The following is a 26,086-nucleotide window of genomic DNA, read 5'->3' as shown; positions in this document are numbered from 1 at the left end:
GTTTAATATGACCTGGAGGATTTTGTGAGATTCTGCCTGTTTGTCGCTCTTTTAAGAAGAGAGAACTTTCACACTGCTACTAAATTGTATTACATAAAGCACCGACCATGCTTAAATTTAGTATCTCTGTTGATATTATATGGTTTGTGAAAATGGGAATTTAATAATAGGCTTCTGCTAATGTTTAAAAGAAGCTGTGGTGACTTGCCAAGAAAAGTGAAAATAGAAAACTGTTGCATAACAACTCTCTCTCTCTCTCTCTCTCTCTCTCTTTCTCCCCCTCTCGCTCACATATAAACTCATCAGTTTATTCAGTGATAGTGTGGACAGTTGCTGGTTTACAGGTGGCCACAGCTGTGGGGGAAATGGATCGCTGTTAATCAGGTTGGCATGAGTCCTGCGGTATCATATGCCTCTAATGTATGTGGGCGTGGATGTGGACGTGTCAAGTGTCAGCAGTTGTCTGCTTGAGTTCTCACTGGAAGCGTCTGGATGGGTCTCATATATCTGTCTGTGGTTAGCGAGCTACACAAACACTCTCACAGATTGACACGCAGAGTGAATGCGCTCACACACACCCTTTAGATAACTCAGCGTTTTACCCAGGGAGAAACAGGATACTTTCTATAACTTGATTTTAACATAAGTGGTAACAACTGGAGCAGGTGGCAGCTCTTTATGTGTATATATGTGTCTGGGGCGTTTTCCCAGAGGAGGCAAGTGAAGGCAGTGCCTGCTTGAAGAATTAAAGCAGACGATAAATTCATCAGTAAAAAGTAGGCCTGGGCAATATCGCAAAAACAATAGTAATTTTATTTTATTTTATTTTTTTATTGAGGGTTTCATTATTTTGATCATACAGCCATTGAAGCCAATTAGATTCAAAATCTAAAACAAATCTAGTAAAAATAAATAAAATCAAGGCATGTTTTCTATAGTATTTTTCACAAAATTAACATAAGGCAGATTATTTAATCTATAATCACCAATATAACAATACATAATAGCCTACTAAACAGCAATTTGTATGTAGATAGATTTTTACTTTTTAATTAATTTAATGTCAGCAGGAAATCTTTGCAATTATGCTGTGTATATTTAATATAGGCTATATAAAATGCTATAATGCTCAGTGTTTTAATTTATACATACAAAGTAGGGGTGTAACGATACACTCATATCACTGTCCGATACAAACCACGATACTGAACTCACAATAAGATACTATCGCGACATTTTATGGCAAAATAAAGAAGAGTTTTTATTATTATTATTATTATTAGGCTACTATTATTACTTTATTATTTTTAAAATAATATTATTATTTTATTATCAGGACCCACATTCCCCTAGCCTGACTACGTCAGACTTCGTACTTCCGCTCAATTTCATTTCGCTTCTGTACTCAGTCTGAGACAGCGTCATAGCTTTCCGTTTTCCTCCGGCCTGAAAACAGCCGGGCCAATCAACGAACAGAGGGCGGGCTGAGAGCCGTGACGTAGACGCTGATTGTACCGTGGATGCATAGATTTACTTCACATAATCTGCAGAAGTCGTTCACAGCCATGTTCACTCCGGTGTTTCGCTCGATGGTTTTTGTTTTCGCATCATATGTGTGTTTACAGTGGAAGTTAGATGCGGCTGAGCATGCGCATAACACACGCCATAACCAAACATTATGTGATTGGCTTACGGGTAACCAATGATTTTAAACTTCAGACAAGCGCCCCCCCGCGAGAGAGAAAACACTTCTCTATTATGCCATTCCAGACTCTGTCTACGAAGCAAAGCAAAGTAGCAGAGTTTGGTATTACCAGGCTAACATTCCCCCATTGCATTATTATACATTATATTCAACATTATATGTAGTAATGTCACTGAAACTTATATGCGCATTGTTGTAAATCTGTTCATCATATGTCATTGTGTCTCTTCAGGAGACTTGGATTTGGATTAGACCACTCGATTGATAATTTTTACTATGCCTTTATTACATTTTTTGGATCTTTTAAGTTTTAGAGGAATGGACTTTAAATGGAGGGACAGAAATCTCTCAGGTTTCATAAAAATATCTTAATTTGTGTTTGGAAGTTGAACAAAAATCGTAAAGGTTTGAAACGGCATGAGGGTGAGTACATGATGACAGAATTTACAATATGCCTTATAAATACAGTAAGCTGAGTCCTGGATAAAACTAACTCTATATTGCGAATCATTGTTTACATCAACGACAGGCCTACATAATCTAATTTTTATATCGCAATATCTTGATATAAAGGTGTATCTTTACATCCATAGCACACACACACACACACACACTCTTCTGGGCAAAAAATAGGCTTAACACACTAAGCTTTTTATTGTCTTAAACAGGGCTGAAAGTTTTGAAGCACATGCCACACTATTGTCGCACAAGAATAAAACGTTTTTTACCATCTCTGAGAAAACCTCAACTTAAGTGCAGTTCACTTAAACAGGCATGTGACTGACAAAGCACATTAATATTCAAAACAGGGCACACAAAATACAAGCCTTAGCAAAACATGTTTTCAGACAAACATTTTCTTAATTTGCCAAAAATGGCAGATTGCAGGAACATAACACCTCTTGCTTAAAGGGATACTTGAGGATTTAGCATTAAGCTTTGTATTAGTAGAAAACCTGTAGTATTTTCGAATTACTGTGCTTTCTACACTCATATCCTGAGATGAGAGATTCATATATTTTTTGTCTGGAAAAAATCCTCAGATGACGCAAAAATCGTCATTTTGCGTCATCGGAGGATTTTTTGGCCAGAGGCTAAAGACTACAGCCAGTAGGAGGGGCTGTCCCGCATGTTCTCAACCCGCCCATAGGAGGTGGGATCTCACTCACAGAATGTACACAGTGTCAGCCGTCTTTCTTTGGAAGCTAAGCTAGCAGGCTCTTGTTCTGTGGAGAAAACTGAGTAGTAGGAGAAAGCTGAGTAGTAGGGGTTACCAGCCTCTTTTTCCCGGTCATGTCCGGCCGTCGAGATCGTCCAAAATGTCCGGGATTCGGCTTTTGGTTTCTGCAGTCGCCATTCATTGTTTACATGCACACCTTTTGTTTCAATCTAACTGAATTCATTCCGATTGGTGAATCTGAATGTAGTGTTTACATGAACGCTAAACAAGTGATCGGTCGATGTGCGTTTTAACATTGCTAAGAAAATTCCTGCTCCTCCGTGAGAGATACGAGATCGCCGCGTCTCAGTAATCACGCCACCGGCCTCGCGCCGTTCTCCCACGGCCCTCAGCCTCGTCCTGCTCGCCACAGTAAACATAATGAATGGCGACTGTAGAACGCAAAAGCCGAATCCCGGACATTTTGGGCGATCTCAAAATACCGGGCAAACTCGTCACGGAGTCTCACTAGAAGCCTAGCCGCCTTGTTTTCAACTGCGCTCTCTTACCAGTAGGCGTGGCCTCCTAGGGCAGCAAAGCAAGTGCATTCTGGGAGTTGTTGTCTCTCATCCACATAAGCCAAAAATAAATTTTCTGGCTTTTCTCAGTCTAGAAAGCTCCAAATTCAAATATAATTTCACATTTCTTCTACATAAATGACCTATTTTAAATACACATTCATCTTTCCAGAGGTGAAGTATCCCTTTAAGTCAATTTTGTTTATATAGCCTAATATCACTAATCACTAATTTTGATTGAGCAATTGAAAATAAAGCTTAATTTTCCTATAAATCATTAGAAAGGTCTAACATTTATTATAAAATATTAAATTATTAGGATAAAAATCTGTGACTCTCATAGAAAAATCTCATCGAAATTATAAAACCGATCACGTTCCAGGAAATACCTTATACAAAGGCATCCAGGTTTTGCTGCAGCAGAAAACCCAGATAAAGATGTTTTGACTGATGAAACATGAAGACAATAAACATATGGTTGCGACAATATGTTCTTCTAGACATCTCGGGTATTTTCATAAGCATAAAGTATTTATAAAATGCAGTGCTAATCGACATACAGTACACTGTAAATGATTTCTGTTGTTTTCACAGTATTATTGCTGTATTTTCAGTGAAAGTTTACTGTAGAAACAGTTTACAGTAAGTTGCTGTCAATTTTATAGCTTTTACATTATTTTTGCTGTATTTCCAGCTTTGTCACCGTATAACTATTTACAGGAAAGTTGCTGTCAATTTATGCTTTTCTTTGGTGGGGGGAAGAAAATAATTACAGTAATTCTTATACTCCTGTTAAATTGATGACAGTATATTCCAACAGACAAGCCCGACAGAGGACATTTTTTGGTTTATTGAGGTTATTTCAGCTTAGGAATTTTATAATACATCGTTTCATAAGGTAACCCATATATTAAGGCATTTAGAATATAGTTAAAAAAAAAGTTTAAGTTTGCTTGAGTGTTTTTTCTTCTTTTTTTTCTTTATGGTTGCCAGATTTGGTCACAAATCCAACTAATCTCAAAGGTTATAGCCTAAAATGTTTGAATGGGAGATGTAGTCCCATCCAGTGATCAATAATATAGGCAATATAAAATAGATAGAAATCGATTTCCATGATTTATTATTATTATTATTATTTTGCTTTAGATTTACACACTTAATTACATAAAGAGCGAATCGCACGGGATATACACCTGGCAACCAATCATCTAACCGTCAGCCGTCAAACTCGAATTTTCCATTTCATCCTGACTGACTTCGAGGACGGAGCACGCAGAACCAGCAAGAACTAGCCAGGTAAGATGTAAAATTGTATTCAAAATCTTAAAAATTTGTATTTCTAAATGTTCCACCACTACAAATGTGAAGATATTCGTTTTACCATTAACTGTTAAGTATCCTAATCGTGGTGAGTTTGAAAGGTAAAGTTAAGGTAACGTTAGCTTTTTAACGCGAACATTCTAGCCAGTTAACGTTAGCCAAATACTAGTTATCACAAGGTTTGATGTTAATGTCAGTTATTATTTTCAAGTTTAGAACAAAGTAATCGAAATGTTCTTGTTTCTGAACACTTGTGTGTAACTTAACGTTAACGTTACACTGTGTGTGTGTTGCCTGTCGCGATCGAGGCCTCATACAACATGTTAACATATAACGTTATAACATAACCCTACCGGTAAGTTATGTTCTACACTAATTGAATGGACAACCACAGTGTTATTAGTCATATTATACATTTTATAACGTCAGTACGATGCACATTTAAAGTGAATACACAGGCAGAGAAAGTCCCGCCCAATGAATTCTCGCGACTCGGCATTTCAGTTATTGAATAAGGCACTAAAATTCAAATAAGTAATCTCTCTGTGTACGTCTATGCAGTGTTGAATATGTTTTTCATTTCTTTCAGCATGTACAGTTGTTCGAGATTGCAGTGTGCTGAGGATGAGTTTTGCTCCTTCATTAAAAACAGAGGTAAGTCATTTTCAGTTATTGAATAATGCACTAAAATTCATAAGTAATCTCTCTGTGTACGTCTATGCAGTGTTGAATATGTTTTTCATTTCTTTCAGCGTGTACAGTTGTTCGAGATTGCAGTGTGCTGAGGATGAGTTTTGCTCCTTCATTAAAAACAGAGGTAAGTCATTTTCAGTTATTGAATAAGGCACTAAAATTCATAAGTAATCTCTCTGTGTACGTCTATGCAGTGTTGAATATGTTTTTCATTTCTTTCAGCATGTACAGTTGTTCGAGATTGCAGTGTGCTGAGGATGAGTTTTACTCCTTCATTAAAAACAGAGGTAAGTCATTTTCAGTTATTGAATAATGCACTAAAATTCATAAAAGTAATCTCTCTGTGTACGTCTGTGCAGTGTTGAATATGTTGTTCATTTCTTTCAGCGTGTACAGTTGTTCGAGATTGCAGCGTGCTGAGGATGAGTTTTGCTCTTTGCTTGGCCCTGCCAAGTCTGAAGTGTTTCTAGTTTAATGAATTAAATTTTAATAAAGAATTTTAAACTGACTTCTGTGTGTTGTCATAATTGACGTAACATCTAAAAATCAGTAATGTAACTGTGTGAAATATTTTTTGCATACACAACTTTAGCTTTCATTCTTTTTTTAAGTGTGTAACAGATTGTAGTTAGTTATATGTTGTGTATATAAAAATACCATAATCAATTATACTGCATAGTAACTTTACAGTATTTTAAAATACAGTGCAAAAACAAGCACTGTAATTAATTTTACAGTATAAAAATGCTGTAAGTTATTATACGGTATGCTGTGAAGTACTGTTGTCAGATTTACAGTAATTTTACCGTGGAATAAAATACTGAAGCTTGCTGGATATTTGTTGCCAGTAAGTTACTGTTGATTTTACGTTAAATTTTTTACAGTGTAGCCTTTATCACTGTATAAAATACTATAAATATAATTTCTGCCTCATGCTATGATAAGCCACATCAGATCACAAAAGCAAGTTATTTCAAACACTCAACTGATGTTATAAAGTGAGTTTGGAGTAAAACGTCATTAAATGTTCTTTTTTTGTAGGACAATAGGTCTGTAAAGGCTTCTCATTACAAGTTTGGAAAGATGTTTGGCGCTTGTTGCTTTTGACTCAAACTCACAGTGCACAGTAGAGACTGAGCAGCATTTACTGTGAATCGATCAATCCGCTCTGATCATGGTTCTGCGCTCCACCATGAAACACGCTGCACATATATGTTTGATTTCAACTTAATCGTGCAGCCCTAGAATAACCTCACAAACAAGCAAGCACACAACAAATGCTCACTTCACACAAACAAGCGACTCCCTTGTAAATCACACTGTATCATACACGTTCTACTGTGGTAAATGTATTCATCGCTCATAGCATGTGCAATATATGTCGCACTGTATGGCCCTGGTCTTAATCACAAATATTATTGATCAGGAAATTAGCTAAATTTAAGCAACTGCATTACTTAAAAAGCCATTGTTGTCTCAGAAAAGCATAAAAGAAAGAAGTAAGTTTTTGGCAGAAAATGGGAAGTTGTGTATGTGATGAATCACAATAAAAGACGAGTTGCATTGTGATGCTCCAGAGTGCTGCCTTTGAAAATCTGCTTAGAAATATAATAATAAATGCATCTGAGATACGGAGGAAGAGGTGTTATTGTGTGGGGAGCCTTTTCAGCTGCTGGTTTTGGTGAGCTACTTCACTGTATATATGAAATATGTGGCAAATTTGAGGACCAGTTGCAAACATGGCCACATTCACAGGGTAATGAGCCAATCAAAGCGCAGTCCTTCCGACTTTCATGTGACTTTTTGCCTGCGTTTTTCCCTCACGTGAAATGGAGGAAATGCCTCCAGTGTGCTTTGATTAGTTCATAACCCTGCCAATGGGATAATGCCCGCCTATCATGTTCACAGCCAGTCTGCAAATGTATGTGAATGGGTCAAATGGATACAACTGTTATACAAATGACCACTTTTAGTCACACCATACAAAAACATTATAGTATTTTTATTTATTTATTTTTAAATGGTGTCACATATGACTGTAACCTTAAATCATGAAAACATCAAATGAAACTGGGACATGAGTTTGCAATGAACTAAATACAGCCAGTGAGACTTTTCCAACACACACCACCACTGAATGTGTACGCCAGCAACTGCATGTGTAATCTCTATTGTCATGAAGCAGCACTTCTTAGATTCCTTTCTTTATTAAATTCCCAGTTCCTCTCACACCAAATTCCCAATTTGTCCTCTGAAATTCCAACTCGGAACTAATCCTCTTTACTTCTAAACTTCTCATGGGCTGATTACTGATCTCTCTCTCTCTCTCTCTCTCTCTCTCTCTCTCTCTCTCTCTCTCTCTCTCTCTCTCTCTCTCTCTCTCTCTCTCTCTCTCTCTCTCTCTCACACACACACACACACACACACACACACACACACACACACACACACACACACACACACACACACACACACACACACACACACACACACACACACACACACACACACACACACATTCAGAATTCCTTAGACTGAAGTTAAGCTCTACCAGCGGCCTGCTTTATCCACTGCCCACCGTCTCCATTTCCACACTTACGTATGCTAATGAAAATGTATGCTAATGAGTTCCGCTTTTTAAAATCAATTTGGCTGATCTGTTGTACTATGTATAGATATTTTCCAGAGTTATACAGCACAGTTAAAATATCACTTTGGTCGGCATCCAGTTTATATTAATCGAGTTTCAGGCTTTAAATTAGTGTAGCGTAATTTACCCATTAGGCCAAATGTATCAGAAACTCTTTTTCTCTGAGATGCTTTCCTGTGGATTTGGCCTGTGTAAAAGTTTTTTTTTACACTGCATATCATGCTGATATCAAAACTCTCTTCAAGGTGGCTATATTGTATCTCTATCTCGTGTGCGTGTGTGTGCGTGTGTGTGTGTGTGTGTGTGTGTGTGTGTGTGTGTGTGTGTGTGTGTGTGTGTGTGTTAAATGGTAGATTAGCAAAGAACCTTTTTGTTGGTACTCCAAAAAGGAGCTTTCACATAAATCAAAGCAATTAAAGGATTATGTTACTGAATAGCACCAGATTTTGCATGAATTATACAGTACCAGGTTTTATGCATCATTTCTGCATATTTTTAATTTTCTTGAGTGCAATGGAGATATTTGTGGCTTCTTCCGTGAATATTTATACTTTATGCATTTGATGTGTTTGGATCTTCTGTGACTATCTTAAATATGCATCTAATCTGCAATCTTTTTTATTTTACTAGCTATTTAAAGTTATAAAAGACATGTATCACTATCCAATGATGTATTCATGTAAATATAGAAAATGAAGGACTTCAGTTAGTTGAAGAAAAATTTTATCAGTTTAATAATGTATAGCAAGGAAAAAAGTATTCTCTTTCTATAGTCTCTTTTAACTCAAACATTTTTATGAAAGTGGCTTGTTCAGTGTTATTTAAATGATCTTATCCACTGATGTATTCTAATCCGTCTTATTAGAGCTGTTCATTGAAAAATCTTCAATTCAAAGATTAATTTTCAAAAGCCGACCCTCAATATCAAGATTGGCCAACAAGGTAATTAAAAACCAGAAAAGCTGATCTCCAAGTACAGTAAATGACTGGTGAGCTTGTGAAACAACCAACTGCATGAAAGGAGTAACCATTCAAACACACAAAAAATATGTGGTGCTTTCAAGAACAGCATTCATCCTTTATTCAGGGATGTGATCTGTCCGTATTATATGGATTTCCGAATTTTCCGGCCTGAAAAGTATAACCCATGTGAATTGCGTAAATCTGAGGGAAAAAAAGGTTTTGGGTGGGTGCTGGTTACTGCATGATGATTGAAATCGTGAAATAGCCTTAAACAATTATTAAATAAAGTGCAAAATGTTGTTTTCTAATACTTTTATTTCATGCACACACTCAAAAATATGATATGTTGGCTTTTATTAACTTTTTTATGTCAACAGGTTCCACGTAACTGGGTTACGTTGGATTTATGTAACATTATTTATTTCAATAAACTTAAGTTAATTACATAAGGTTAATCCAATACTGTTTAGTTGAATAAGGTTAACAGTCTTAATTTTGTCCAAAACAATTAAGTTAAATTATCCTAAAATTCATATTTTTACATTCAACCAAAACAAATAATCCAGTTATATTAGTTCGGTATTTATGGAAGGGGCCACCGGAGGAAAATAGGGGAGGGTCATGTCTTTTTATTCTTTGTTGAGGGGAGGGTCATTAAACTTTTTTTAGTCTAGGGGGAGGGTCACCCAACTTTTATATACATGAAAACAGCAACATTTCAAAGTGGCTTGTTTGGTGATATTTTTTTCCATTTAGCTCCATGTTGATCTCGCGTTATCAGCCCCCCTTCGATATCAGATGGGTCTGACCCAACAAAAATCCAGTTTGGCGCTGTTTGACAGTGCGCGCGCACTTCAGTTCGCGCTTAGAAAAAATGCATCATGTCAGAACAGAATGCCAATGAAATGTTTACCCGGCAAAGCTTTAAAGCAAGAGCAAATAATGAACTTTTGTGATTGCGAATAAGTGCACTGTGTCCTGTGAGTGTAACTCTACCACTGCATTAACATGTGATGTGAACGTCGAGTTTTACAGTAGGATTGCGACTTGAGGCGCCAGAACTGCTGCTGACAGAATGTGCGCTGTAGCGCGATACTACCATATTTTAGTTCCATTCTTATTTTGTTTCCACGATGTGTAAGATGTAGGGCTACCACATCTTTAAATTACTATTAGTATTATTTAAGTTAACATAATAAAATACGTAGACCTACACCACAAAAACTAGTTGAGGATAAATTCGTTAAAATTGGGCGATTCCAGTGTCATAGACGTAACATTTGCAGTCAAAACTTGAAATATAAATTCTCAGAAAATGCATTTAATACCAATATTTTGGAGTCAAGACATTAGAAAAATAAAGGAGTCAAGACATTAGAAAAATATCAGTCTACACATTAAATTTTATATTTAATATGAGGGAAATACACATGTGACGTGACGTGACACAAAAAAATCTTTAACTTTTAGGTGGCAAAATATGTTTTAGTAATTCTTCTATAAATTACACTGTGCAAACCAAAAGATATATACCCACCGGATGAATAAAGATCGGCCTCCACAGAACATAAAATATTATTTTTATTTTATTTTTCGTGTTCGCATTTATGTGAAAAAAAAACAAAACAAAACAATGTTACGGGCGTGACAGTTCTCCATTATTGACGTGACTGCTTTGAAAGCGACTTTAAAAATTTCACAGAGACCTCAAACAGAAAGCACAAAGCCTTTCTTTAAAGTGAATTTCGTTTTTTTATTAATTGTATCTTAATTTTAATCAATGTTTCATCTGGATTTAATAAATAAGAAGTAAATATAGTAGAAAATAGATAATCACGGAGGCGCGGGCGAGTGAACTGGACTCTTGTCTCATAAATGAACCGAAACTCAGCGTAAGGTATGCTACTTGCCTCACAGACCTGAGAAATATATAGAAAGCTTGAAATGTCTACTTTTAAACAGAACAATTCAAAACGAAGGAAAACAGACTGCTTTCTGCTTATGAAATGTGCATTTCTCTCTGGCGTGTTCTGAGAAGATCGCGACGCATCGTCAACTTCATCTTTGCAGTCGACACAGAAAACACTTGTTTATTAATAAACAATTAAAATGTTTCCTTGCTATATTTGACATATTAATAATCATTACTTTTGCTGGTTCTTTGTGACAGCTTTTAGATGCTTTATTGGCAGTGCCACCCATGTTCACCATCAGCACCGAAAACATGATTTTTTTCAAATCTAAAATCAAAAATCGTGATACGAACCGAATCGTAGGTTTGGTCTATTCGTTACAGCCCTAGTAAGATGAGAAAGCAAGAGTTTATGGTTTAAAAAAAAACAAAAAAACAATGGCTGAACATCTTTGCCAAGCGCAAACCAGTACAGAAGTAGGCTAATCAATAAATTATCGGGGAGGGTCATGCCTTTTTTCACAAACATTTTGGAGGGTCATAGAAAAAATCATTGCTGGCGAAGGGAGGGTCATGTCTTTTTTGACAACAGATCTCAAAACTCCTCCGGTGGCCCCTTAAATAAAAAACGAACAGTCCCTTACATTGTGAGTTTATTCAATGAATACATTCACTTTTTCTTTTTTACAATTTTGTTGCCTTCACTTTTCAAGAAAAATAATTGTAAATTAAATAATAAATAATTAAAAATAAAAGCATGTTGCCTTCAAGTGAAAGGATTTATCAGATACTTATAAATGTGTTCTGCAAAAAAAGCAAGCAAACAGTTTATCAGTTGTTAAAAAGAAGACTATTATTCAAAGGAATGTAACATGGTTGATATTGAAACAAAAGTACTGTAACAGTCAACAGTGCAACATTATAAAAGAGCAGAAATGGTCCTGACCTCAGATTACAGAAGTTTATTTTTTAGGCGTAAATGAGTATCAAATCAAATCAAATCAAAGTTTATTTATAAAGCACAGTAAAAACAACAATAGTTGACCACTGTGCTGTACAATGTCATACTAAAAAAGGTATAAAATAAGTGATATACACATATGCATATATACACATATACATGTACACATGCACAAATATACATACATGCGTATATACACACAGTACACACCTATACACAAAAACATGCATAACACATACATACATACATACATACATACATAAATATAATAAAGACCGCAATGCAAAAAAAAGAGAGAATGAGTAGCCTGGATGCCAGCCGAACTTAGCCCCGCCCACAAAATTTCTTAGGTCGGGAAGTTCGCTCTGGACTTGATCCGTTGTAGAGTAATTATGCTCGAACCAGAGCTGTTCGGACCAATCAAATTGTCAGGGCGGGCTTTATACGATGATGGACAGATGATCAACAGTAACGTCACCAAAGAGCGCTAGGGTTGAATTCGTTTACAACAAAGATGACTGCCACTGGAGAATTGAGATTTCACGAGTTCACACTTAGATAGAATAAATGCATATTTGGCGTACTCTCCGAGGAGAGGCTCTGGGCTCGGTATTCGGCCAGAACCCAAAGTACTCCCCCCGTATTCCTGGCTGTGGAAGGACAAGCCGAGAGGGAGTGGAGGGATGCTGAAAACTGTCAAGGAATGTTAGGTGAGTTGACAGAGTGAATAAATATATGCTTCCTCTCATGCTGATAGGGTAGACATGGTAATTGTTTGATGACAAGTTGATTGGATTGATTATTTGAACGTGCTCCTCCCGAACTTTGTTTATGAGACATCACGTGTAGATTCTGCCATCGCGTCTGTTATAGAAGATATCGACAGCGCATTCATTTTAAAAGAGGAACAGAGAACTGCAATCAAGGCATTTGTCGATCGGAAAGATGAATGAAGAACATACGTCACTTACTCCGTTGCTCTGATTGGTTGTAGGTCTATCCAATTGAGTGCAGAGGCATTTTCCTTCCTAGTTCGGTTGAAACACGCCCCATAATCACAGCCCAATGGAGCAGTATCAGACTCATATTCTGACTAGAATCTGAGTATGACGACGTCAGGCTAGTAAATGAGATTAAGCATCAAAGAACACACATCTGCACATTGTTCAGGTTGTCATGTATTTAGATGCCTTAAATCATGATGCCAACATCTTTGTAAGGATCTGTAGCCTCTTGCTCCTTCATGTCTGACCACATAGATTCCTAGGGTGGTCTTGCGTATTGAGGTTAGGGCTTCATCATGTTCAACATCCTAAAAAAAGTCAAATACAAAAAAATAATAACAGATCAGGGGTGAAAGGGGGAGTTGGTTTTAGAGAAACATACAATAATTTTTAAAAATGTAAATCATTTACCATGCACTCTTTCACAAGGTTTGAGGGGCCCTCGTCCAGGTGAACGGCAAATGCTTTCAGGATGCATTCACCTTTTCCCAGTGGTGTCATTCTGAACAATGAGACAAATAAGCAGTGTTCAGAAGAATTAACACAAATGATCCCAAAGTGATTTCTACAAGAGCCAAAAAAATGATTATCTGCAACTGCATCTGTGAGGGCCTCATAATTCAGAGAACCAGTACAAGAAAACTAATAAGTGGTTCTAAACCAAAAGCTTTGCCACTGAAAAGCTTTTAAATAATCTTGGATGTCAGAGCTGTTCCAATTGTAGGTGCATAAATCACAAATCTGATTCTGCTGAGAAATAGGGTAAAGCGACGAACAAGCTCTGAAATTAAAACAGAATTAATCATGTATATATTAACATTCCAGAGCTTATATACCAAGCTTCAAGGGATACTTCACCTAAAAATTCTGTTTTTTTTTTTACTGACATTTATGTCATTCAAACTCCCAAAGTCTTTTTTTCTTCCTAGGAAATTGAATGTTGACCTGTTTTTCCTGCTCATTTCTGTGATGTCAATGGTGAGTTCTTCCCTCGAAGGTTCAGTAGCATCAATCAATTCCATGTGACTTTTTAAGCTTCAGAACAGGAACTCACCATTGACTTTTATTGAATGGACAGAAATGAGCAGGACAAACTGGACATAATTCACCTTTTTAGTAAAAAAAAAAAAAAAAAAAAGGATTTGGTGACATGAAGCTGAGTAAATAATGACTTAATTTTCATCTTTGGGTATACTATTGGAATTGATAGTGAATTATTGTCAGATTTAAAATGATGATGAATTTAGCAGAACATACCAGATCCATAACTGATAGTGTGAGAAGAGCCACAATCTCTGCATGTCACATGTAGGACTCCAAAATTCTGAGGAAACAAAAAATGAAGATGTGAGTCATCAAAGAATAATAATAATACAAAACAATTCTAGGTTGCCAACAACTAAACTCTAGTAAAATTATTTTGGATAACCTAACAAGCTTGATGCTAGATGCTACATCTTATTCAAATCAGTGGCAAACGTGCTTATTGCCATAGGCCTATGTGTTATTCTGTACTTCAAAAGTTTCAGAGTTATCATTTGACATTAAATAAAAATGCTCAACATTAAGGCAGTTATTAAAATTGATACTAAAACTTGATAAAACTGCTTTATTAGGGCACAACATGGAGAAGTCTTCTTAACCCTCTGGGGTCTAAGGTGTTTTTGGGGTCCTTGAGATGTTCTGACATGCCCTGACATTTGTGCTAATGAGATGAGATGAGAACGACTGATCTCTCTCTCTCTCTCTCTCTCTCTCTCTCTCTCTCTCTCTCTCTCTCTCTCTCTCTCTCTCTCTCTCTCTCTCTCTCTCTCTCTCTTTTCATACATATTACATAAACTGAGAATATTTGTTTTTATAAAAAAATTACTTCATTTAAAAGAAGAGAATTCAAGCTTCATGCCTGTGTGTCTGTATGCCTGTTTGACTGAGTATTCGCTGAGTTATAGTTCATTTTCGGACGCGTTTCAGAATGGACTACACTGACAGGGAGAAAGCATCAAATACTAACAATTTAATAAAAAAGTAATTTGCCATTTTTTTGTATGGGTGAATTGAAATATTATCAAAGTTAAGCGAGTTTAAAAGATCGCATAAGAGCTAAATAACACTAACAACAAGGTCAGAACCACTTGAGGAATACTGAAACTTCAATAAAATACCAACAAAATGCATGCACACATATCACCTGTTGACCAAAGTGCGGTACTGCAGAGGTAACACAACTGCATTTCGTTCATTTAACTTAAGTGAGTTGTGTAAATTTGAGAAATTACTTTTTCTAATTCTGTCAACACAGCTGTTTTAGTTTTAATGCACAAACATAAAAGCATTATTTAATTTGAACATAGTTACATTCTTTGGATCAACAACAGCCATATTTTTATTTTTTTGGATGCACGAGCTCGCGGCGGCATCTGCGGGACACTATTAGCATGTTAGCCAGGGTTCAAAGCGCCAAATGCAAGTAAAAATCTGTTGAAATGGTGTTACTCGCCAGTTGGCTGTTGGGGCGTGGTCAGGTTTTCCTTCTTTTTTGTCTTTAGCTGATCACATGCCTGTTTATTCTATTCCAGAATCAATAACACATTGTTTTTATCCAATTATTTATCTAGAATAACTTGTACTTTTTATTTACAAGATAATATAGTATGTCTAAAAGCTAGTATGTATAGCTTTGCACATTAAAAAAATATATATATATTTTTTTTATTTAAACTTTCTCCTTTTTGCCAAATTAGATTGGTCAGTTAGGCATGAAGTATGGGGTTTGTTTGAGTTATTCTGATACTAACCTTCCCTGAACTAAACATCCATATTGACTTTGATAGCAAGAGGTTTTTATTGCCTTTGATAGCAAGAGGTTTTTATTGCCTTTGATAGCAAGAGGTTTTCTTTAAAGGTCTGCTGTAAAGAAGGTGGTGTGACCTTGATGCTTGCTTTTATTTGGTGTATGTAAAATGTCTTCAATCTTAAGGAACTTAAGTTCTTTGAAAAACTTCTCGGTTATCATTGTTTGAGCTATTTTAGATGTGAAATCTCACAAATTCGTTAAGATTTATTGTGCAGTTGAAAAAGAGATGCATTTAACACATGTACTGTTCCTTGTTTTACATGAAGTGTGATGTCGCAATAATTGAATTACACATTTAAAGTGTTAAAACAGATGTTGAATAATTATCAGATAAATAATTGTCATCTTTATTTTTTTTGTAGTTCTAAAGATAATAATATGGAAGATATGCATCTAAATATCAATTTATTAAAAGGATCCTGATCACCCTGTCAGGGTTTATTTTATGAAATTGGACTGACTGTTGTAAATAAAGTTGTAACTAAGAAAATTATTTTGGAGTTTTACAAGAAAACAATAGTACATTTTACAAGAAAATATGGTCACACTTTAGTTTAGTGTCCAATTCTCACTATTAACTAACTATGAACTATGACTTTTGCCTTAATAGTTAGTAAGGTAGTTGTTAAATTTAGGTATTGGGTGGATTAAGGGATGTAGAATATGTTAATGCAGAATAATGCATTAATATGTGCTTTATACGTACTAATAAACAGCCAATATCCTATGCTAATAATAAGCAACTAGTTAATAGTGAGAATTGGACCCTAAAGTGTTAGCGAAAATATTTTTTCAGTTTTTCTACTTCAAATTTTCACGTCTAATTCAATGTGTTACTTGTTCCCTTTTAATTGTTTGTTACTTCATAAAAATGTCTGTGTAGATTATCTCTTTATATGCTTTATTTAGACTTTTTACATCAGGAATCATGATTCATTACATCATTAAAAAAAAATTCTAAAGTTCTGTCCAGTCTGCACTCCTAGTGATGGGTACTTTTTTTTGTGGTATAGTTGCTAAAAAAATATGATTTCTTTGTGGAACATGTCTGCCTAGACTTTTCACACTTTCCCTCCCACGCATGCAGCACTCAAGATACACACTTACAGGTCAGGATGTCTAGCTATATGCATAAATGACCACAAAGAGCCAGTTATCTTTGGAAGGCTCTTTGCACTGTTGGTTTTGTACTTAGATCATTGTCAATATGAGCCTTGATTTTTATATTCTTATACTTTATGTCAAATCCATAATCCTTTATTCATTTGTTGAAAGGGATAATACATTGGCAGTGGCTCTAGATTTAGAACGCTGCCCATTTTCGCTGACTTTTCCATTAGAGCTGGGGAAAAAAATCAGTTTACACAGGAAACGTTACTGAAATGGTTTTGCACACAAGGACCTCAGCAAGTATTCAGAGCTTTCAGAGGCTTTTGAATTAATCAACAATATTTGAGCATTTGACTTTCTGGTATTTCAATGTGCGGTTTAATTTATTGAACTGAACTTGGATCTTATACTAAATTATATGTCATTGCTGTCTGAAACTAAGTGATGTTGAGTTGAAAGTGGTCAAATATCAACATTTCAAATCCTCAGCTCTCTGAAACACTTGGACTGCACCTAGTGTCCATTTTGAAAACTTAATTTCAATATTTAAACAGAAACATGTTCTCTAAAGAGTTTCATTCTTCCAAATAGATTTGATATGTTCACTTGGATACAAACTTGAATTTGGATTGGTTTTCCAAAATGTCTTGGGAACCTTTAATGATAAAACTTAATGGTCAATCAAACATGTCCGCATCTAACCCTTTAGTGTGAAAACAACAGATCTCATGTGATTATGAGAGATGGTCACACACAGGATTTTTCTTTAGTTGCTTTTTGCTGTTAATGCAGCTCTTTGACCTTCACAATAGCAAGTTCACACTGATGTGTTAATGAGATGTCTAAGTCATGCATTTAAGAGTCATTCTATTTGTGGAGAGCTGTACGATATTAAAGCAGTCAAGAATGCAGTTTTCTGCTTTTCTTGTAAATATTGTTGTCAGATTAATAATATTAACAACATGATTGACAGTGACAGGTCTATTAGGCTGCATTCACACGCCATTTGAATTCATGGTGACTTTTAACAGTAACAGCCTGCCATTCAGACAGCAGCAGGTAATGAATTGATTTGGTACTCAGTATTACTGATATTTGTTTGTTTGTTTATTCATTTATTCATTCATGCAATAAGAAGGGACATTAATGATGATGATCCCATTATTGACAGTAAGGAAAGGAAAAGTTGGATGGGGACAAGAAAAAAAAAAAAAGTATATTCATTCAGAAACCTTTTTATTAGCGACACCGGTGGCCGCTAAGCGAACTGCAGCCAGCAACTTACTGCTCGAACCCAATCTACTCACGGCAAAGTTCTTGTTTTTTGTTCTTTGCTGAGAAGTTAAAAGAATTTGGAAATACCTTTGTAGCGACTATCTATAGACTATCAACAATAGATCTGGATATGTGAGATCAGACTATAGTTTGAATGAATCCCTTTTCTTTACATGACACTACAGCACAGAATAGCTCTTTCGGCATTATCCTGAACATTGTATAAGACTATCTATAGACTATCATCTATAGACTATCAACAATAGATCTGGATATGTGAGACTATAGTTTGAATGAATCACTTTACTTTACATGACACTACAGCACAGAATAGCTCTTTCGGCATTATCCTGAACATTGTATAAGCATTTACATTTACATTTATTCATTTAGCTGACGCTTTTGTCCAAAGCGACTTACAATTGCTATATATGTCAGAGGTCGCACGCCTCTGGAGCAACTAGGGGTTAAGTGTCTTGCTCAGGGACACATTGGTGTCTCACAGTGGATTTGAACCCGGGTCTCTCACACCAAAGGCATGTGTCTTATCCATTGCGCCACCACCCCTATAAGCATTCATTTCATGTGTCTTATACTTTCCCCTCCAAATACATGCAGAGTCCTTCACATAAAATTCAGTCGATAGGCTTTCATAGACAATCTAGGAAGTCAGGGAAGGTCTTGTTTTTTAAGTGTCGTTACAAGCTGTTCACACATTTGGCAATAAAAAAGCAATTAATACATGGAAATTCTCACATATAGCTCATTTAAGAAAAAATATCTGTATAAACACACATTAAATGCCATCAACTATTCATTACTGACTCACATAAGAAGGAATTATATGCCATCTGTTTTTTGACATCCTCATCTTGGAATGGGGTAAATTTTACTGGATGCTGTGGCTGTAGAAGAGTAAAAGAATGAGTCCCACACAGTTATACTGTACGTAATACCACTGTCTGACCCTGCCTCCACTTTCCACATTTAATGAAACTATTACTGCACTCAGACGCTGACTTGTTTGTCTTTAGCAGACTCAAACCCTCCCTTTTCCAAAATTGGGAAGAAAAAAAAAAGAACATTTCTCTATTCATGGTTCACAATCCAGAAATCCAGGAAAATGAGGTTATGGAACTGGATATGTGCCACGTGCTCGGTGTAGATTTTCCCTCTAGAAAAAGAAAGGAGGATAGAAGGGGTGGAAATAGATCTTAAGGAAAAGTTAAGGGTAAATATATAGCAGAAAGACCAGCTGTGTTATGTCAGTAGTTTAACGTCAGCCGGATTAGCAGTTTTATTTTCCTGCAAGCTGAAGTGGAATGTAAAAGACGGAGGGAAAGACACAGCTACTTGGAAAGGAGAAAGGGCAGCACAGTGTGACTGCTGTTAAAGATACTGGGAGAAACGGATAATTGGTGCGAGGTGTAAGCCTGTCAGGTCCTATACCTGTATTCACTGTGTTTATGTCTCTCTCGGTCTCGCTCTCCCTCCCCTCTGTCACGTGGGTTTTTTTTTTTTTTTACATTAGAAGTGCTTGCCAGAATCGTGGAAATTGCCTCTCACTGTAGCATGATTTACCACAATCAGTGGATTCATTCGTGTGGTGTGTGTGTGTGTGTGTGTGTGTGTGTGTGTGTGTGTGTGTGTGTGTGTGTTAATCATTCATCTGATTGATTTATCTTAAAAAGGGAGTGAGGGAAAAGCTAAAGGAAAGGAAAAATATGGCAAAAGAGGAGTGTGGGGAAAGACAAATCCTGGATTAGATCCTCTTCTCAGCTTACCATTCAACAACTCATTCCATGTGCCGCAACTAACTCCTTAAAGGGGTAGTAGTTCACCCCAAAATAAAAACGGTCATTTACTCACCCTCATGTCAGTCCAAACCCATTTGGCTTTATTTTTGTTGTGGGAACTTTTACGTTTCAAAAAGGACACTAAGGCACCAGGAAATTATGAATGTGGTCCATATCACTTGGGGGCTATATTTCAAAGTGTTCTGAAATCATATGATAGATTTTTGTTGACAATTTAAGCTGACAATATAAGGTCCACTTATAATGTTAGCCAAGATTTCACCACAATTAGTCATTGTAATTTTGTTTTGTGATCATTAGTTGTGACATTTTCCACTTTCTGAACTGTTTTTCTACTCGTCTAACCTTCTGATAGTATGTCTACATAGTGCTTTGAGCTCTTTTATTTCAAACGAGCAAACAGAATATTGTTGTTCAATTGTCTGTCCCTTTTAAAATTCCTGTCTAAAAATATGTTTTAATTTGAGGTCAGTCTGTTGCCTGATTGAATGCACATTTTAATCAGGCAACAGACTGACCTAAAATTTAATAAAAACTGTAGCAACCTTTTAGCAATTATGTTTCATTGAAACACCAAGTGATAGTTTAAATGTGAAGTGTGCGCCATAGAGTCAGCAAGACAACAGAAAACAAACAGTCATTTACAAAGTCTTCACTTGAACGCAGAAAATTGTGTGCTATAGGTTTTAAAAGTACAAAAAGTGACAAAAAAGTATTTTTCACATGAATACAATTGAAACTTTTTAACTATCAAACTGGAGCTCTGAAAAACTGCAATTTTCTAAAAAAAGGTAAGAGCGCAACACCTCCTGGTCTTTTGTGTCCGTCAGAAATCGGTTATCTGGTTGAGCATGGGCCATTTCACCACCAAATTGTCTGTTAAAAACCTAGTATATACTGTCGCACCATATGCTACTCATTTCTGTTGCAAAGTCTGTGAACCACTGTTAACTTCTACGTTATCCAGGGTAAATTTACAGTGTTGATGAAAAACACATGTAGGTGTATTTATTTATACTTAGAAATTTGGCTTCATGTTTCTTGATTATGTGTCAAGAGAGATTTCCTGGAAAGGCACAATAGCTAGGCTTACTTGCACACAAATTATCGGTTAATGACCGGATTGATGGCTCAATCGGACTGAAAAGCCTTCACGTAAACAGCTCAGACAGGCCGATTGAGCTCGATTTGAATACAATTTCGATCAGATTGAAAGGGGTGTAGAAGACCTGAAATAATCCGATCAACGGAAAAGCATTTAAACGCTTGAATCTGACTCTTTTCTCAATCGACCATGGTGTTGACAGAAATTGTGTCTTACAATCGTACGTGTGTTTATCTCACGTCTTGTGAACGGGTCATTGGAAGAGAATAGAGCATCTAATGACTACTACTTTGTGTTTTTTTGTAATTTTTTGGGAGCATAACAGATACGCATAACGCTATTGTTGAATGGAAAGGAACTGCATGAAAATCCTGCAAGCGTTCTCATTTTGAGTTTGGAATGATATGAGGGTGGGTTAATGATGGCAGAATTGTCATTTTTGACAGTATTGTACACATTTGTGTCTTTATATATTGGCAATATGCTAATTGTTGAATATTACTGTTAGAGACTTGAGTTTAGAAGTTCTGTTTCGACTATAATTCATATCATATTGTCATATAAGCAAATTTCATGACGGTTTATACTTACACAGCAGTTGCTAACCTTTGAATGCATACAGGGAATGACAGCACAATCACAAGCTCCACAGGTGTGTGTGTGTGTGTGAGAGAGAGTGTATCTTCGTACCCAAACGTCGTAAAACACCATCTAAACTAACAAAGTCGACAGCTTGCGTCCCAAGAGGGAATCATGTTGCATCTCACGGAAGAAAAACAAGTGGGAGCATGTTGCTCGATGTGGCTTTGTGATATTTCTTTGTCTTTGTGTGTGTGGTTTGTGTGTCACAGGCAGCTCATTCTAACAAAGCAGATGGAGAGAGGTTGGTATAATGGCTCCGGTGGGGTTTGTCCCCTGCTGATGACATTATCGCAGTGGCAGGTGTGATGACCTCATAGTGGGGGACCTGATCAGACTCAGACTCGAACCTTTACCATCTGTCCATCATTGAACGGAGACTTCCTGTGGACATGGGCTGCATCACAATTTGCGTACTATTCGTACTGTGTAGTATGCAAGAATAGGATAAGAACATCCAAAATCATACTATGTTAAACTAGAATATCAAAGGTGCTCAAATGATATCCTATTTCTGATGAATTTTTTATATTGTTGATCCATTCATGCTAATATTGTAGTAATAGTACCCAAAGTTTTTGTCTGTAATTTTGTACACTACTAGCGGAACCAAAAATATTGCTGTTTCTACTCTGTGTTGTTCATGCAGAACTTACACACTTTAAATGGTAATTTAGCTAAATGCTTACACTCTGCAAATCTGCATTTTTAGATGCATTAGCTCAGGGCACATCTCTTTACCATTAGCATCATTTTGTAACTTCTCGTGGATACAGTTTCCATGCTGATGCTATACAATGCATACGATGTAATGTGCAAGATTTGGAGTAGTGTGCATCAAAAATCAAAATGGATTCAAAATAGCATATCATTCGGGCATCTTTGGCATATCATTTTTTTATGCATTTTTGAAATTGTGTATTCATGCTTGCTAATATTGCAGTAATATTACCCAAAATCCCTTGCGCTACAGAGAATATGGAGTTTATCCCTGCGTACTTCCGAATATGCCTACTTCCATGTGAAAAATGTGAGCCGAGCAGTATGTCCGAATTCTTAGTATTCATAACATAGTAAAAGTACCTGGATGACTTACTACTTCCAGCAAGATTCTGAAGTGTGCATCCAAATGACACTTTGCTATCCCATGAGGCCATAGGAGAGGATTTGTGAATGGCAGTGAAATGGCGTACAGTAGGTCACATGATAATGACAAAATGGTTGATGTAGTACGTTTAAATTTCATTCGTAATACACACATTCATACATTCATAACACTTGCAAAGTAGGTTTCAAAACAAATGTAGTTCCTAGGCTACTATATAGTATGCAATTTTGGATGCAGCTTATGACATTTTCTTTTTGTGTGAAAGGTCAGCTACTGCAGACGTTTTAAAAATATGAACCTAAATGTGAAAATAACAATGAAATTAACTAAATGTTGACGCATCATCTGTATAATATGCACTATCAGGATTAGTGCTGCTGAAATTTAATAATTTATTAAAAACAACATGTCGTTTAGGCATTTTTGGCATGAATTTTTGGAATTATGAACAGTGTCTGTCCATGCTAATATTGTGGATATAAAACGCACAACCCCTTGCACTATAGATGACTTTTATGATGTTAAGTGATTGATACATTTTATCGTAGTGTTACTATCAATTTCACACGAAGACAAACAGCACAAATTAGGTATACATTTTTTTGATTTGTTAGCATGTCATGTACAGTTTATTAAAATCCATTTGAACACTTTTTTTTAGCGACCTTGAATTTTTTGGACTTCTTTTCTTCGCTTGCCGCTTCTCTCGTCTCTTGGGGCACACCTATTTTGTTATGTCGCTGAAATTCTAATTGCTAATCTAATGTGTACTGCGCTGGTTACAGAAACTCATTACAAATGGTTTTGATGGATAAGCTAAAAGGTATCTGAAAACTTTTTAAGAAGAAACACAGAGGTCAAATGAAACAACTTGTCTCTGGGGTCATTTCAGTGTGTTCAGCTAATTTGTGTGTTTGTTTTGCGTAGGAAGGTGGAAGAGTGGGCAGATCAATAGATAGATACACAGAGAGAGAGAGAGAAACAAATAAGTATAGAGGCAGACTTCAGCTTTATGGGTTTTGCCCGATTGGAATTCAGTGTGTCTGGGTCTGATGTGTGGGGGCTCCATGAAGAACTCTTGAAGGAGGTTAACAGCACATTGACTTTGCATCCATAAAAGAGGCTGCTGCATGAAGTATTTGTGTGTTTCTTTGCTGAATAAAACCATTACAATGGTGTTTTGTTTCAGTGGCGCCTTCAGGAAATTGTTAATGGGGTTTGCTATAGGGGCACAGTAAAAAGCCCATGGTGGCACACTAAAACAAACTGGAAAGTGGTGACCTGCAATTGTTATTTAAGGACCTATTTTGTGATCTAATCCATAAACATTACATTGACGTCAGGTGGATATAGTAAGATTAAATAACACGATTTGCATGAAACCAGTTAGCTTAGTGCTTTATGTTCTCACAAAGCACATTGATTAGGTAATCCCCCCCCCCCAAAAAAATAAAAAATAAAAAAAAATAATATATCCAATGTTTTGAGTATATATATATATATATATATATATGCACTTGGTAAAAACAAAAAAAACAATCAGATTTCTTGTTTTGAGTTACAGAGAGTTTGGGTTAACCTGGGGAGACTACAGCTCCAAAATGTATTAGCGGTTGAGAAGTAATGCCGAACTCTTAAAGTATATTATTTTGGGCACAGCTAGTTGGTCATTCACAGTTTTAGTGTCTGTATTTGAGTCATAACTGGTTGTTTTGTATCAGGTGAATGATGTGTTATTTTATGTAGGCCTACTCCCCAAAGTATTTTCTTGGACATGATTGACAGACAGATGCAGTGAAAATATTTGATGCACAACTAATTTCGTTTCATTGGCTCTGTCAAGCTAATTATTCATACTGCCTCAATTAAAAAATAAAATAAATTATGTTCTTTTGAACTTTTATTCATCAAAGAATCCTGAAAAAAATGTATCATGGTTTCCACAAAAACATTAAGCAGCACAATTTTTTGCACCATTGATGATAATAAGAAATGTTTCTTAAAGTTGCAGTCCGCAGTTTCTGAATTATCTCTTGAATTATCAACTTTACGTGAGTTGTGCCTCGGCACGGCACAGCGCGGATAAATCCAATGTTTTGAGGAGAATGTGAGGCTGTCAGTCACCGCGCCGGTGTGGAGACTGTCATTCGCAATCACAGATTCTACTTTTTGGAAGTATGACCAACATAAGAATTTGTCAAAATGTCATCTGAACAAGTAACAAGGGGAAAAAAGCATTGCAGTAAATCGCGCTGATTAAATCTAACGTTCGCTTATCATATCATGTCAAACCGTGCAAATTATACTTTGTTCTCAAACTGTTAATGTTAACAACATCAGCATTGCGTGACTACATTTAATGCCCTTCAGATATTTATCCTTGTTTTCGCATGGGCCGGTTGCAGTCTCTTTTTTTTCTGTAGCCACTCCGAAGTCTTGTGCATTTTACAACGGGTGAATCTCCAGTTGTCACTGGTGATTGTCGTTTGAACCTTTCTGGATCCACCATCAAATTGATAAGTTTAATTATATCAAGTGCTGTGAGAAAAGGCTATAAATCTCCACCGCCAACATCCTCACACAATATGGCCTACTAGCCGAGACACCTTCTTCACTGTATGTGTACAGATGTGACGTAATGATGCAAAGACATGCTCGAATTTCCTGCGGAAATCCACCAGTACCACTGGAATTAAAAACATTATAACAAGCTTACCATTTTGAATCGAGCTAAGGCAAGCTGATAGTTTTGAACACTGGCTGGTTATGTACTTGCTCAAAAATTTATTTTGGAAAACTTTTAACCCAAAAAAGTTACGGACTGGAGCTTTAAAGAAACTAAACCAGCATATTATAATTTCTGAAGGATCATGTGACACTGAAAATTACTTTTATCATATTTTTAATCATGTAAATGCAGTCTTGGTGAGCATAAGAGACTTCTTTCAAAAACAAACAAACAAACAAACAGAAAAAATCGTGTACCGGATCAAAAAAGTATTGTATTATCATAGTACTGTTTATCTTACAAAAAGTACTATGGTGTACTGTATTAGGCTGCTGTCACTTTAAGATCTAATGTACGGATCCAATATAATGATACACATCCGTTTTCTTTCTCAGTTTTTTTTTTTGCTCACGTAAGCCATAAGTGACTGTGTTTACGAGGATATTTGCAGAGACGGGCATTTTGAGTAAATTTTGCAAAGAGAACTGAAAACAGTGCATGAGTT

The 26,086-nt window shown here is 36.2% G+C and overlaps 1 protein-coding gene and 1 long non-coding RNA gene across 4 annotated transcripts in view; both read left to right on the top strand.

Moving 5' to 3' along the window:
- The window catches only part of sdk1b (sidekick cell adhesion molecule 1b), a 370,259-nt gene that overhangs the window by 174,349 nt on the left and 169,824 nt on the right, over positions 1 to 26,086 (top strand). The window lies entirely within an intron of this gene.
- LOC309495943 lies at positions 4,011 to 6,086 on the top strand. The gene is made up of 5 exons (XR_014204894.1): positions 4,011 to 4,738; positions 5,352 to 5,416; positions 5,515 to 5,579; positions 5,678 to 5,742; positions 5,843 to 6,086. It is a non-coding gene; the product is annotated as an uncharacterized lncRNA (long non-coding RNA).

The sequence above is a fragment of the Leuciscus leuciscus genome (assembly GCF_965113295.1).
Source record: "Leuciscus leuciscus genome assembly, chromosome: 3".
NCBI classification, from domain to species: Eukaryota; Metazoa; Chordata; class Actinopteri; order Cypriniformes; family Leuciscidae; genus Leuciscus; species Leuciscus leuciscus.
This window is presented reverse-complemented; position numbering and strand designations above follow the sequence as displayed.